Below are 15,293 nucleotides of genomic sequence, written 5' to 3' on the forward strand. Positions count from 1 at the left end.
AACTTCTTTTGGGGTGTACTCGAATGAAGACCATATCTGCTTCGAATTTTCTATCTGACCTCTTCTTATCTGCATACTGCTTCTATCTATCCAGATTTTATATCTTTGTGGATTGACTACATCTCTGCTGCTCCATGTTGTCAACAAGCATCTGTCTGGACATCTCGACCCTAATCAATGGGTCGAACCAAGTTAATGGTGTTAGTAGGTAGTCTTGTCCATACAAAGCTTTGAAAGGGATCATCCCGATACTTCGGTGATAAGAGGCATTGTAGGCGAACTCAAATAGGTGCAGATAGCTTAGCCACTTCTTGGGTTCCCTGCCACAACATGACCAAAGTATATCTTCGATTACTTGGTTCGTCCTTTCTGTTTGACCATATGTCTCGGGGTGGTAAGCTGTGCTAAGATCCAAGAAAGTTCCTACTACTTTGAAGAATGCAGTCCATAATCTTGGCGTGAACTTGGGATCTTGATCACTTACTATTCTCCTGGGTAGGCCATGTAATCTAAAGATTTCCTTGAGAAACACTCTGGCCACATCCACTGCAGTGTAGGTTTGTTTTACTGGAATCAGATGGGCAACTTTGGTTAGTCTGTCAACTACCACGAAGATGGAGTTGTAACCTGATTGCACTGAAGGTAGTCCAGTAATAAAATCCATACTGATGCATTTCCACTTCAATAGGGCCAAAGAATCTATCCTGCATGATCTTCTCTCTTGCTTCATTAATCAATGGATTTGACACCACTGTGATTGCAAGCAAGGAGGCTTTTCTGCTGAGGGCATCTGCTACCACATTTTCTTTGCCTGGGCAGTACTTGATTTCAAAATCAAATTCCTGCAAGGTCTGCATCCACCTTCTTTGGCGCATGTTGGGATCCTTTTGAGTGAAAATCCACTTTAAGCTCTGATGATCTGTCACATCAAAGTGAATCTTTGACCCAGTAGGTAATGTCTCCACAACTTCAGGGCATAAACTACTGAAAGTAGCTCCAGGTTATGGACAACATAATTCCTCTCATGCGTTCTGAGTTTACGGGATTCACAGGCCACTACATGAGCGCACCTCCCAAGGCAAAACCACTGGCATCAATTATTACTACCTCAAAGGGTAGAGAGAAATCTGGCAACTTCAGAACGGGATTGGTTACCAAGGCGGTCTTCAGCTTATCAAAAGCGCTTTAACACCTGCTCTATAATCCACACAGAGTCTTAGCGTTCCATCCTTCTTTTTCTGAAAGAGAACTGGTACTCCCCAAGGTAAAACACTGGGTCTTACAAACCCTTGTTCTAATAGCTGCCTAAGCTGTTCCTTGAGTTCAACGGCTTTCAAGGACTAGCATTTTGTATGTGCGCTGGGCTACTGGCTGAGCTCCGAGGATCAATTCTATCACATGATCTACTTCCCGAATCGGAGGCATCTCAGTTAGCTCTACTGGGAATAAATCATCATACTCACTTAACCATTCTAGTTCTTTAGCCTTTAACTTTGTGTCTACCGGATTCATTTTGACAACATAAATGAGCTGCTTCTTTCTAAGTCCTTTCAATAATTTAGAAGCTTTTACTAATTACAGATCTGGGGATCCAAAAATTCTAGTTCCTTGAACTTTGTTCCCGCCGTGAAGATCACGGAAGGAAATGGTTCCATTATGACAGTGAATGTCAGCTTGATTTGAGTGGAGCCAATCCATTCCAAGAATTCCGTCGAAAACTCCCAAAGGTAAGACTCTGAACTGGCAGTCAGTTACATTTCCATCTAGATTAAACTAAATACGATCTGTCTCATGGGGTGAGTGAAAAGAATCTTCCCACTGGCTAATTCAACTTGCATAGGTTTCTCTGATTTCTGTTCTAAGACTAGCTTACGCAAGCATCCTGGGAAAATAAATGAATGAGTACTGCCTGAATCAATCAAAAGCTTAAATGGCTTACCCTTATACTCAATTGGAGTATGGATGACAGAGAATTAACAATTTGGTCCTTGGTACTCAATTGCGGCATAAATCTCACCTGTTTCTTCTTCCCTACTTCTGCTATCGTAACTACTCTGGCTTGTTGCTGCAGATTGGGGCAAAACTCTATCTCTTTGGTTACCCCAGTTCTGGGAGGGAGTTCTAAGATTACTCTGAACAGAGGCAGATGGCTGAGGTGGATTCCTCTTGGGATTACCCTGATTTTGACGAGACGTTTAACTGATACGAAGGGGCTGGTCTCTGCACTCTGGGTCCTTGACTTCCCTGTCCTCTTGACATGGCAGGATTCAGGCAGTCTTTAAGCTGGTGACCAAAACCCTGACATCCAAACACCTGTTCTCACTTCTAAGCTCGTCTTTGGTTAGGGACCTTAGTGAACATAGGTTTTTGCATAGATATCTACACAGGCTATAATAAGTTGTATTTACCTTTCGTTGCATGGAAAAAAGCCGAAAAGATTAGAAGATAGAGGGTAGCTACGCAAAATAAAGAGGAGACGGGGATTATTGTTAGGGGGAGAGAAGCTATATCGAACAAGGAAGTGAGTTCATGGAAGAGTTTTTGGAGAAGTTTGAGTTTTTTGAGAGTTGCAAGAGTGTGGAGTAGAGGAGTTTTTTGGCATAGAAGGATCTGCAGGTCTTGTGAGGAGTGCAATGAAGAACTTTGTGCAGAAGACTTGGGTTCACAGTCTAGAGCAGGGGGTTATGCTGGAGGGAGAGTGTTCTATGTGGGGGATGGTGTCCCAGAACCTCCCAATAAACACCACTGTTAGATATTTGAAAGAATCAAGGATTACTCATAACATATCACAGTTGTATTAGATTGTTAAAACCTGCAAGCAGTGGTTGCAGTGTAGTTTGGTTGTTGATGATTTTATTGGGCTTGAGAACTTCTCTGATTTCTTTGTGGTTATCTATGTGAGAGATTTCTTGCTCTGATGATTATTGTATCCAATTATTCTGTTTCTCAATTTTTTCAGAGTCTATAATACACTGTGCTATTGATTTATGTAAGTATTTGGTCCTCCATGCTCTTTTCACATGATAGAATTCATGCCCAAACACATGGACATAATGATGGACACATGGAAACAAGGTTCCTAAAGTTGGAATTGAAAAAAAGCACTTGTTTGGGTCAAAAAGCAAGAAAAAAAACAAAAGTCAAACTTTGTTGACCAAAAAGCTTAGGGCACCGTTAGAAAAAGCACATCGAACTGAGTCAAAAAGCTATAAGCCGCTTTTTCAAAAAGCAGCTCCAGAGCCAAAAAGCAAGGCCCTAAATTTGTAAAAACATAAATCAATAACTTTGACTATTATTAAAACAAAAGCAAGGAGGCAAAGCAAAAGCTAGGGAATGAAACTCCCTCTAAAAAATCAAGAACACCATCAATCTTGTTGTGTGCTTCTCGTACAAGCATACACCATAGCCACCTTGGAAGGCTATCACCCCCCCGCTCAGCCCAACAATGCCCATCTCAGCCGCCGGCACTCATCCCAACAATGCCTCCTTCAGTCGCGGTGTTCCATCGCCATCAGGTATACTCACCTGCCGCCACCTTCGTCTGCCGAGTATGCCGCTAGCACTCTTGTCTAATTGTGCTGCCACAGTTCTTAGATGTCAAGATATCATGTAAAGCAAAAGATATAAACAGACCTTGCATTTGTTGTTGATTAATCATGTTACAAAGATAAACTTACGCATTAAGTGTTAAATAAAGATCTAATTACATTCAAAAATTTAAATTCTATATTTTTCTATGATACTTCAAATCATAGTATTCGGTGCAATGTGTCAGATGTCCTTTCAAGTTGTTATGCCCTTTGTCATTTGTTGTTTCTTATAATGTTGTTTGTTGTTGCTCTAATATTCTAGCTATAACTAAGCTTGTACTTGAAAGCAAAATGAAAAATGTGATTCTCGTGTGTGGAAGGATTTGTAGCCTTCAACATCTTTCTTCATTCTATTCGGTGGTTTTCTAATATGTGTTACTTTTCTTTTTTTGTATTCTTTTGTAACTCCAATGTATTTTCTTTCGTTCTTAGAGCACGTGATAGAGTAGACTACGTATTCATCCTCTTTGTCTGTCGTCTTTTTGTCAGTTGCTCCTCTCGTATCTCCGTTTGCTCGACCTAGATTACCACACTGAAATTGTTTTTTTATTAGTACATTTCATATATATATTTTTGTATTGTAATTTATGTTATTGGTCATTTAGTTACCTGATGTATTTTCAATCTTCCTGTATGGATCTATGTTTTGCTCCAACCGTTGGTTATATAGCTTACTATCGAAGTGTCATGTTATTCTCATCATTTATTGACGGTCAAGTATTGTCAGTTGTGTAGTCGTATTCTTTCATCATCTAGAACAATATCTGGCTTGCGATTTTTCTATCAACATGCAAGAGTTGGTTAATGTCAACATTGTATTCACCATAACAGAGAATTTCCATTGTGTACGTGGTTATCCCTTTCCTTTGTTTATCTAGAAGTTTACGGACTTTTACTTCTAGCAGTCATCTAGTTGTCTCATCTATTTCAATGCCGATCTTTGCCAGTATCTCCTTTTGTGGTCTTCTAGAACGTTGATAATATTACAATTCTTTTGGTTAGATTGAGAATTATTAGGTACGAGGAGGGAGAACTTTGTGTTTATACACATAGCGGCTCACCTTTTACACCTTCAAGTTTTTTTACTAGTCATCACTTTGTTGTTTGCTGCAATTGTTCATATATGAGCGTAGATCGATCTAGTTCGAAAACCCGTTGATATATGTTATTGATTGATCTCCAATCAAGTTTGCCAATCACATCTGGTTTATTGTTAGATAACGTGATGGCCTTGACTTTGGTTCGAGTTGTCGAGTGATTGTTGCATTTTTCTTAAATAATTAAAATAGCTGCATGTTAAAAAAGTTTAGATGTTATTCTTGGAAACATAAAACATTGTTATATTATTGATTATATGAATGAATGTGTTCGAAACATACCTTGTTGTCATCCATAGATGTTAATGACTTCGGTGTGTGGACTTGGTAGATCTGTAGAAACATAAGTTAACTAACAATAAATGAATTAAAAATAATGAGGTGCAACTCATTATGACAGTGTAGGATTGAATTACATGCACATGGTATAGTGAATATTGTGTTTATATTTCTTATTTTGCATGTTTTCGATTTCAAATAAAGAAAAAGAATATACAATACCTACATTATACTTGAATTTAGAGTCGTTTGAGTCTTGTAGTGGAGAGAGGCTCCGAAATGGGGTTGAACATTTCAAGTGCAATGTGTGCCGACTGGGTAATCTATCATGTCGTACATAGGTATGTTGAATGCTTGCATACTGGCGAGAGCTGTGCCAAATCCTCGAAAAGAAGAAGTAACTTGTCCTTGATAGGGCTCATAAGTGTACCATCTGTGACGTTAACAATTTGACGGACAACCATGTCAAACGTTGTTTTAGTTAGCATCGATATCTCGTCAATGATGATTACGTCAACTTCTTTGATCGTTATGAACCTTTCATCTCTTGGGTGTATAGACAGCGAGTATTGCTGATATCTGGTTGGGATTTTGAATTGGTAATGGATGGTTATAGCAATACTTCTAAGACGTATAGCTGCAGCTCTAGTAGATGTTGTTCATATGACACTTTTGTTCCCTATTATAAATTGACATGTCAGATATTTTATACAAAAACTCTTTCCACTGCCCAGTGTTCTTGTGATGATGTGTAGCCCATTGCATGCTGTCACTAGTTGCCTGTAGATTGTTGCTTACTCTGATGTGAGTACTGCATTTTGAACTTCGCGAAACTCATGGAGCATGAGCAACATTTTGCTCCGATTGTGTTTCTCGTTGATCATGGGCTCGACATTCACTGTTGTCAAAGGGTTTTCACAATTCAACGTCACTTTCGACTGAATCAAATTAAGCATGTGATCCATTTGGTCAAAAAGCATGTTCCGTGTTGTGTGTACTTTGTTACGTACATTTCAAGATCTTCCTCTAAAAATACAAGACGACGTAGTTGACATTCGACAAAGTACGACAATGATGTGTTTTCTACGACAATAGCTCTGATTCATTCCTAAAAGCTGTTGTTTGGAGCACGATGTTGAAGAAGAAACCTTCTGTTTGGTGGCCTTGTCAGATTCACAATATTCTGTGAATGTGAATCTAACAACCCTTTTGCATTCTCTTACAACATTCTTGTGTGCATCATGTAACCGGTTTTCTATTGACGTCAAGCTATCTTTGCCAATTTTGTATACTTTGTGGTAGTCGCAAAAAGTGATGTTCCCCAAGCTGGCTGGTCGTGCACAGTATAGAACAATAGGATACATGACAATATTCTACCCGCATGAAATCAACCTTTGGCGTAGCTTCGGTAGTGATTAGTCTATGTGCTCCACACTGTCGCTCTTTGTGATTACTGGTATTTGAAGGCAATACAATGCTACTTCTGTAGCTAATGTCAGTCTTGACATGATTGCAACCACGATGAGCTTCAACTTCACTTTGTCGAGGCCTTGTAGCCTAAGCCTTGTAGTATCCTCTGTTGAAATATTCAATGATCCTAATGGCTCGATTTTCATCGCGTACTTCAATAAATAGTGAGAGATAGAAGAGTTTGTTACTCTTTGTATATTCATGTGTGCACCCCATAGCAATAATGCAGTTGGGTGATATGGCACTACATTCGATGTTCATTGCTTGGGCGAAAATACAACCGCTTCAAAGTTTATGGGTGCAATGTAGGCTCCGTCTGCGAATGCGTTTCATATGGGAAACCATATTTGCATGAAGAACCATGAGCCCTTCTCCTGCAAATGTGGATTTGTTTGGAGAGAACAAGTTGGCGCAAACACACTATGAAGGTATTGGATGTGCACCATCTACTACTGCAGGAATATATGCAGCTATCTCATTTAAGACTCATTGCACATCGTCTTTATGTACCCAGAGAATGATATGTGCCGCGATTGCAGACGCGATGAGCTTCAACTTCACTTTGTCGAGGCCTTGCAACCCAAGCCTTGTAGCATCCTCTATTGAAATATTCAATATTCCTACTGGCTCAGTTTTCATCACGTACTTCAACAAATAGTGGGAGAGGAGTTTGTCACTCTTTGTATATTCATGTGTGCACCCCATAGCAATAATGCAGTTGGGTGATATGGCACCACGTTACGGTGTTCATTGCTTGGGCAAAAATACGACCATTTCAAAGTTTATGGGTGCAATGTAGGCTCCGTCTACGAATGCATTTCATATGGAACACCATATTTGCATGAAGAACCATGAGCCCTTCTCTTGCAAGATTTCCTGCAAATGTGGATTTGTTTGGAGAGGAGGAGTTAGCGCAAACACATTATGAAGGTATTGGATGCACCGTCTACTACTGCAAGAATATATGTGGCTATCTCATTTGAAACTCGTTGCACATAGTCTTTATGCACCACCCAGAGAAAGATATGTGCATGTTGAGAACCCTTGTTTTGTATTTCATACCTAATCAGGTGATGTTCTACACAGCCAAAAAGTTTATTTCCTACCAAAAAGTTTGCATTCAAGAAGTTGTGAAGCCGTGTGTGAAATAGCAGAGCGCACTCAATTGGACAATCTTTCCAAATAAACAGGATTGAATTCACGAACTATGTTCTCGATTAATGTTCTCTTGCCACTTCGTTTCAGACACCTCGTCTACTGTGAACGTCACAAACAAGTCTGCAAGACCCCACATGTCCACCATGGCAATAAAGCCTTCTAGGTTTTTTTGATGCCAAGATGGTGTGCCTAGCAAAGATGTTGGAAAGTTGTAGCGCACGATGTTCCTCATAGTGTCATGATCGCTTATTGTCTAATTCAATCTCTTGTATGTATCAATATCGTGCTGTAACGTGTTGTTTGAACTATTTGCAATCAATATTACTTACTTCAATTGATACATCATTAGCAAGTATGGCTTGTATAATGTGAAGACAAAGAACGATGTTCCAATCCTCATTTTAATAGTCACTAAAACAAACATCTCCTTTGTAGTTCCCATGTCTGAAGAGAAAAAGAAAAGAGAAAACAACAATTTCACCAATGATATCAACAAATTCAAATCGGGTGTAAGGCAGGCCATTATATTTATATGTTACAGTGCGCTCTACTAGTGTTGCAACATCACAGAATTCTATCGAGGCGAACTCGTATTTGTCAGATGTATAGAACACTCTTCATTTTGAAGCCTCCACTAAATTTTGCAACAATGATAGTTCACTATGTGTCTCCGCTTCTGTCATTAGTTGAAATGGGTCATCTTGCTCGTGGTTCTAGATGATGTTGGTTATAGCCTCTAACAAAAGTACATATATACCCAGCCTTGGGTGAGGATATGCGAGCCTCGTCAAAATCACTCGAACAGTAGATTAAGGAGTTGTCTAGTATAGATCCTCTCTGCATAATGTCTCTTGCCATGACATTCGTTGTGGAAGTGACGCTCATTGACACATCTATCATGCTAAGAAGTTGGGTATATAGATGGTTGCTAGTTAACAGCCGACGAATGAAATCTGGAAGTAGAGACACTATACTTGCTTGCGTGGTCATATTTTTTGCAATTATAGCAAGCACACTAGTATGCTTTAACACCGTATTTGTCTGAAGCATCCAGTAATAGTGCACTTGCTAGTTTCACATTAGTCGTGCAGCTTTCACATTTAGTACGATGCCGACTTGTGAGAAATGAGCAAATCACATCCAAGACATAGTGCAATGTTTCCGACAACAATATCACACTCAAAACGCCATTGCACATATAGCATCTCCACGTTATAGCATGTGGACGCATTTGGCACTAGCATTATTTTCTTTTTCTCGAAGTCCTTATTTCTACAGCATATCTACTTCGTAGGTGTATATTTCCCAAGTTTTGGTTTGCCATATTACCTATAGCAAATGTTTGGCATTTCGATTGACATTTCTCAAAGCCAAAGTTTAAAATTAATAAGCATCCAATCGTATAGCTTTAGTTATAAATATCTTGAATTAATCCAACAAGCATTAATCTGTAAACATACTTGGAAAGGATACTAGGAGACACATCCGCTATTGATGAACCGCACACCTAAGCTTATGATTGATGGAGATCTTGAAGCAAAAGAGAGAAAAATTAGGAATACCTTTGTGAGTCTGCAAATCTGAAGTCGATGATGCGACGAGTCTCATGTGGCGCACATGAGTTATCTTCAGCATCGTGACCAAAGTCGCAACCTAGAAACAAAAAAAAAACAAAAAAAAACTTCCAAATCAAGAACAAAATAAAGATACAGGCCCTACCTGCTAACTATATAAAGTACTCTCCCTTTCATCCACGCCCTAAGCTGTTAGCTCCAATTTCATCCATGGTCACGTGTGATCATGTGACCACCTAACAAGCTAGAATCCACGACGTGGAGGAGTGACATTGTGTTCAGCCATGGCAACTCTTTCCTCGCAGGTTATCCAGACATGTAGTGCACAATTCTGAGTGCATGTTCCTCTTCTCTGCTCTTAGCGACTCTTTCCTCGCAGCTTAGCCAGACGCATAGTGCACAATTCTGAGTACATGTTTCGCTTCTCTACTCGTAGCTTCGATTGAGATCTCAAAATGTGTGTGTGTGTGTGTGTGTGTGTGTGTGTGTGTGTGTGTGTAAGCAGAGAAGAGAAACATGCACTCAAAATTATGCAAATTTAATTAATTAATTCTTTTTATTTTTTATAAATTTAATAAAATAAACTCATTAGAAAAAAATAAACTACTATTAAACTATAACTATTTTTATTTTTATTTTTTAAATTAACTACTTATTTTTCTTTATTTATTTACTTATTTATTTATTTATTTATTTAATAAAGGAGTGAGGCGAGAGGTGCGAGGTCAAGTCCTTGGAGACTATGGGCAACGAGACCCTAGTGTGCAATGCAACAAGCGGTCGGAGGGTGGCGAGGGGGTGGAGGGTGGCCCCACAATAGAGGAGTGGCTGGCCCAGAGCAGCGCTGTGAGCACGGCGTGCAAGTAGGTGTGTAGCTATAATCTATCTTGATGTAGGAAAATCCTAAGCTCACGAGCTACATCTCACCAGCTCCTACAATGCTCACTGTTGCCATATGATCTCAACATGAAGCCATGCAAACTATGCAGTTCTACCATTGAAACAACGGTGTGGTCTCGTAAATCTCACACGGGATGCCACCTTCACGACAATCTTTACATTAGGTTGAGGAGTAGATTACGGAGTTGTCTAGTATATATCTTCTCTCCAGAATGTCTCTTGCGATGACATTCGCTATGGAAGTGATGCTCATTGACACATTTATCATGCTAAGAAGTTGGGTATATAGCTCGTTGACCGATGAATGAAATCTGGAAGTAGAGACACTACACTTGCTTGCGTGGTCATATTTTTTTTGCAATTATAACAAGCACACCAATATGCTTTAACACCGTATTTGTCTCAAGCATCCAATAATAGTGCACTTGCTAGTTTCACATTAGTCATGCAGCTTTCACATTCAGTACGATGCCGCCTTGTCAGAAATGAGCACACCACATCCAAGACATAGTGCAATGTTTTCGACAACAATATCACACTCAGAACGCCATTGCTCATATAGCATCTCCACGTTATAGCATGTGGACGCATTTGGCACTAGCAGTTATTTTCCTTTTCTCGAAGTCCTAATTTCTACAGCATATCTACTTCGTAGGTGTATATTTCCCAAGTTTTGGTTTGCCATATTACCTATAGCAAATGTTTGGCATTTCGATTGACATATCTCAAAGACAAAGTTTAAAATTAATAAACATCCAATCGTGTAGCTTTAGTTATAAATATCTTGAATTAATCCAACAAGCATGAATCTGTAAACATACTTGGAAAGGGTACTAGAGGCACGTCCGCTATTGATGAACCGCACACCTAAGCTTATGGTCGATGGAGATCTTGAAGCACTCCAATATAAAAGAGAAAAAAATAGGAATACCTTTGTGAGTACAAATCTGAAGTCGATGATGCGACAACTCTCATGAAGCACACATGAGTTATCTTCAGCGTCGTGACCAAAGTAGCAACCTACCAAAAAAAAAACTTCCAAATCAAGAACAAAATAAAGATACAGGCCCTACTTGCTAACTATATAAAGTAGTCTCACTTTCATCCACGCCCTAAGCTGTTAGCTCCAATTTTAGCTATGGTCACGAGTGATCATGTGACCACCTGACAAGCCAGAATCCACAACGTGGAGGAGTGACATTGTGTTCAGCCATGGCAACTCTTTCCTCGCAGGTTATCCAGACACTACGAACGTGGAGGAGTGACATTGTGTTCAGCCATGGCAACTCTTTCCTCGCAGGTTATCCAGACACGTAGTGCACAATTCTGAGGGCATGTTCCTCTCCTCCGCTCGTAGCGCGACTCTTTCCTCGTAGCTTAGCCAAACGCATAGTGCACAATTTTGAGTACATGTTTCGCTTCTCTACTTGTAGCTTCGACTAAGATCTCAAAATGTGTGTGTGTGTGTACAAGCAGAGAAGAGAAACATGCACTCAAAATTGTGCAAAATTAATTAAATAATTCTTTATTTTTTTGTAAATTTAATAAAATGAACTCATTAAAAAAAATTTATTAAACTACTATTAAACTATAACTATTTTTATTTTTAATTTTATTTTTTAAATTAACTACTTATTTTTACTTATTTATTTATCTATTTATTAAAGGAGGGTGGCGAGAGGTGCGAGGTCAAGTCCTTGGAGAGTCGTGGGCGGCGAGACCCTAGTGTGCAATGCAGCAAGGGTGGCGAGGGGGTGGAGGGTGGCCCACGATAGAGGGGCGGCGACAAGGGGTGGCTGGCCCACAGCAGCGCGGCGTGCAAGTAGCTATAACCTATCTTGATGTAGGGAAATCCTAAGCTCACGAGCTGCATCTCACCAGCTCCTACAATGCTCACTATTGCCATATGATCTCAACATGAAGCCATGCAAACGATGCCGTTCTACCATTGAAACGACGGTGTGATCTCGTAAATCTCAAGCGGGATGCCACCTTCACGAGAATCTTTACATTCTAGCAAAGGTCGCCCACACATTTAATGCACTCTGATTGTTAAAGCTTACAGTGGGCATGCACATGAGCACACATACACACAGCGAGTACCCTCTGATTGCAGAAATGGGAAAGCACGAAATACTCTTTGATTTGCAAAAATGGAAAAGCACAAAAGTGAACTTGGGAAAGCACGAAATCGAGAGCAAAACAGGACTCATACCTTACTGGAGCACATTGGAAGCTTGTGAAACCCTGGCAATTCAACGCTTCCTCGGCTTGCTCCTATTGGTTCTTATACTTTTTGAACATGCTTTTTCTGCAACTGTTTGCAAACGTTGCACGCTTTTTAGCAGATGTTTTAACGCATTGGGTGAGCTTTGCAAGCGCTTTTTTTTTTAAGCTTGGCCCATGGTAACACCATCCAACTCCTAGACCTTCCTACATTCAATAGATGTCTTCGACCACATTACGCACTCGACCCACCATGCCTCTTTTCCAAGTGCTTGACACCAACAAATCCCCAGATCCACAAAGGCCACCAAGCTCCTTTGCAATTGCAAGCACAACCATAAGCAAGTCTGTTACCACGCCTCTAGCAAGCTAGTTACCTGGACTCTCCTAGAATAGGGATGTCAAACGCTTAGATAAATGATAATTAAGAAAGTGACAAACACAAAACATAGGAAAACGAAAGACCTTTGGGTTAGTATAAGTAATTATAGGAAACATCATCTCATTGAACGAGCTCCTATTAAGAAGCAATGAAGCACAATTGGAACACTCCCAACCAATAAGGCAATCCAACCTACATAAGGTACTTCGCCATCTTACACAAATGAGAATGGACACTTAAAGTACATAAGGCGACGGAAAATATAAAGCATTCTTACCATGGCTTATTGTCAAATAGGGAACGTCAACCGACTTAAGACTAGTAGAGATTGGACCATTTTTCGAGTATACTTCACCTAGTATGAAAGCTAGCCACTTGTATATAGGTCATTTTCAAAAATAAGCTCTAGACAATCATTTCCTCATAATAGTTTACATGTTGACATTTCTTCTTCCCTCTTCTTGCTTGCTTGTATGCTTTTGAATCTTCATTACTTTTGATGGATGTATGCTAGATAGGTTTGATTTAGGTTTACTTCTTGCATTAGCTCTCACTTCTTCCCTCTTCTTTGTCAAGCAAAACCATAACGAAGACGAATTTCTTCTTACCCCTACCTAAGCATTAAGAGCTCTATCTTCACCACCTCGATACAGATCATTTTCTCACTTAAAACTAGAAATAGAAACCGGACCATTTTTGGAGTTTAATTCGCCCTATATGATAACTAGACAATCATTTCCTCGTAACAGTTTACATGCAAGTATTTCTTAAAATAAGCACTAGACAATCATTTTCTTGTTACAGTTTAAATGCCAATATTTCTTCTTTCCTCTTCTTGCTTGCTTGTATGCTTTTGAATCTTGCTTGCTAGATAGGTTTGATGTTGTTTTTCATCTTGCATTAGCTTCTACCGCTTCTCCTTGCTTTGTTAAACAGAACCATAACGAAGATGGATTTCTTCTTGCCTCCACCTAAGCATTAAGAGCTCTACCTTCACCCCTTTGGCAACAGAGTGAGGATGGAACAAACAAGCTAATGCACCCACAAGAGAAGTTGCACATTGGGGAGGCAAAAACCTAAGGACACATACTTCAGTAAGGCTAAGGCAAACTCTTAACATTAACACATACCAAAGACAAAAACAAAAAAAAAAAGTTAAGGCTTTAAATTTGTAAATGCCCTTTTTACTTCCTAGGATGTGTTTCTTCTTAGGATCTTTATACTTCCTAGGATGTGTGTTTCTTCTTAAGACACACTTTTCTTGTGAACCAAACCATAGAAACAAGAGAAAGGAGTTTCCATAGAGAATTATTTATTGCAATCTTTTTCCAAAACTCCTTGAGGTATATCAAGAAGGACCACTTCATTCCTCCTCCATAGAGGCCAATAACAAAGAAGATTCTATCTACAATGGAGTTCTTTTGTTGGAGAAAGCAAGACATATTAAGTGTCTACTCAAGACTCAATGGGCCTATGAGACCAAAGTGAGAATAATTTCCATGGCATATCTCATCATGGAACCAAAAATAATAATAGAACAGATCAAACTATCACATTGGAGTGATACAAAAATGTCCATGGAAATCTCATCACGAAATACCCAGAGCATAAACATGAAAATGAGATAAGCATCAGCCCCCAACAGATGGTAGTGTAACTCAAACATGTACTATGCATGTAGCAAAGTTTAAGAAAGGAGAAAAAAACACACACACACACACACAGAGAGGGGGGGGGGTGAGATCTGCAAGATGTACTGGTCCCTAACATAACTCATATGACTAAAATCCTTAATAACCCAAGGTTCTATTGGCAGACCTGATTATTTCAGAAAGATCAACTTCCCACAAATCACTTACTTTTATCTCCTGTTCTTTAGACCTTCTGCCTTGTACTTGAAGACACCCGCCGCTACCTTTTATAAACTCACACCTACGTCATGACCATTCTTGTCCTTTGCATTACAAAGGATGGCCATGTAACAGACCAAGTCTCCGTAGTTTTCCATGGCTGGCCCTTCTGGCACAAATTGCATGTTGGTAATGCTACACATCCATAAACTGCCCCCCATGTAGGCACAAATTCAACAATAGCATCGCATATGCTTCATTAATTTCTCAACTACAGACATTCTCTTCTTTAACTCACTCTACTCCTGGAAATATACATTGACCTACATATATTCAAGTGTTACGTTCAAGACCTCAATCCAAACAAGACCATAAGACTAGTCAAAGATGGTATACAAGTTCTTGAGAACATTAATAGAAGTTTCCAATCCCCATCAGTAACTCAATCAGTGTTGAATTAGGTGCTGAAGACGACTCCCAGCTCATGAGGCCCACACAATTACACAAAGAAGCTACAGGTTAGAAAGTAAGCTTCATGTATATATTCATACATATATGCATATACATGTATATATTCATACATATATGCATATACATATATATACATACACGTATATAAATTAAATTTCAAACTTGAATTTGTTACTGAACCAAGCCACCCACGAGTAAGACTTGATAGCACATTTTTAGAACTAATCATGTAAAACCTGTAAAATACTTCTAGACTCCGTTTAAGAGTCATCGCCTGCATAAGGTCATCAGCCTGG

The 15,293-nt window shown here is 39.4% G+C and overlaps 1 protein-coding gene across 1 annotated transcript in view; it reads right to left on the bottom strand.

Moving 5' to 3' along the window:
- Positions 1 to 10,783: 10,783 nt before the first annotated feature.
- The window catches only part of LOC147620277 (uncharacterized), a 58,471-nt gene continuing 53,961 nt past the window's right edge, over positions 10,784 to 15,293 (bottom strand). The window contains exon 14 of the transcript XR_015261768.1: positions 10,784 to 11,088. The gene's annotated coding sequence lies outside the window, so the exon portion shown is untranslated. The remainder of the gene's footprint in view (positions 11,089 to 15,293) is intronic.

Source organism: Cibotium barometz, chromosome 32, assembly GCF_041138505.1.
Source record: "Cibotium barometz isolate CiBa-2024 chromosome 32, ASM4113850v1, whole genome shotgun sequence".
NCBI classification, from domain to species: Eukaryota; Viridiplantae; Streptophyta; class Polypodiopsida; order Cyatheales; family Cibotiaceae; genus Cibotium; species Cibotium barometz.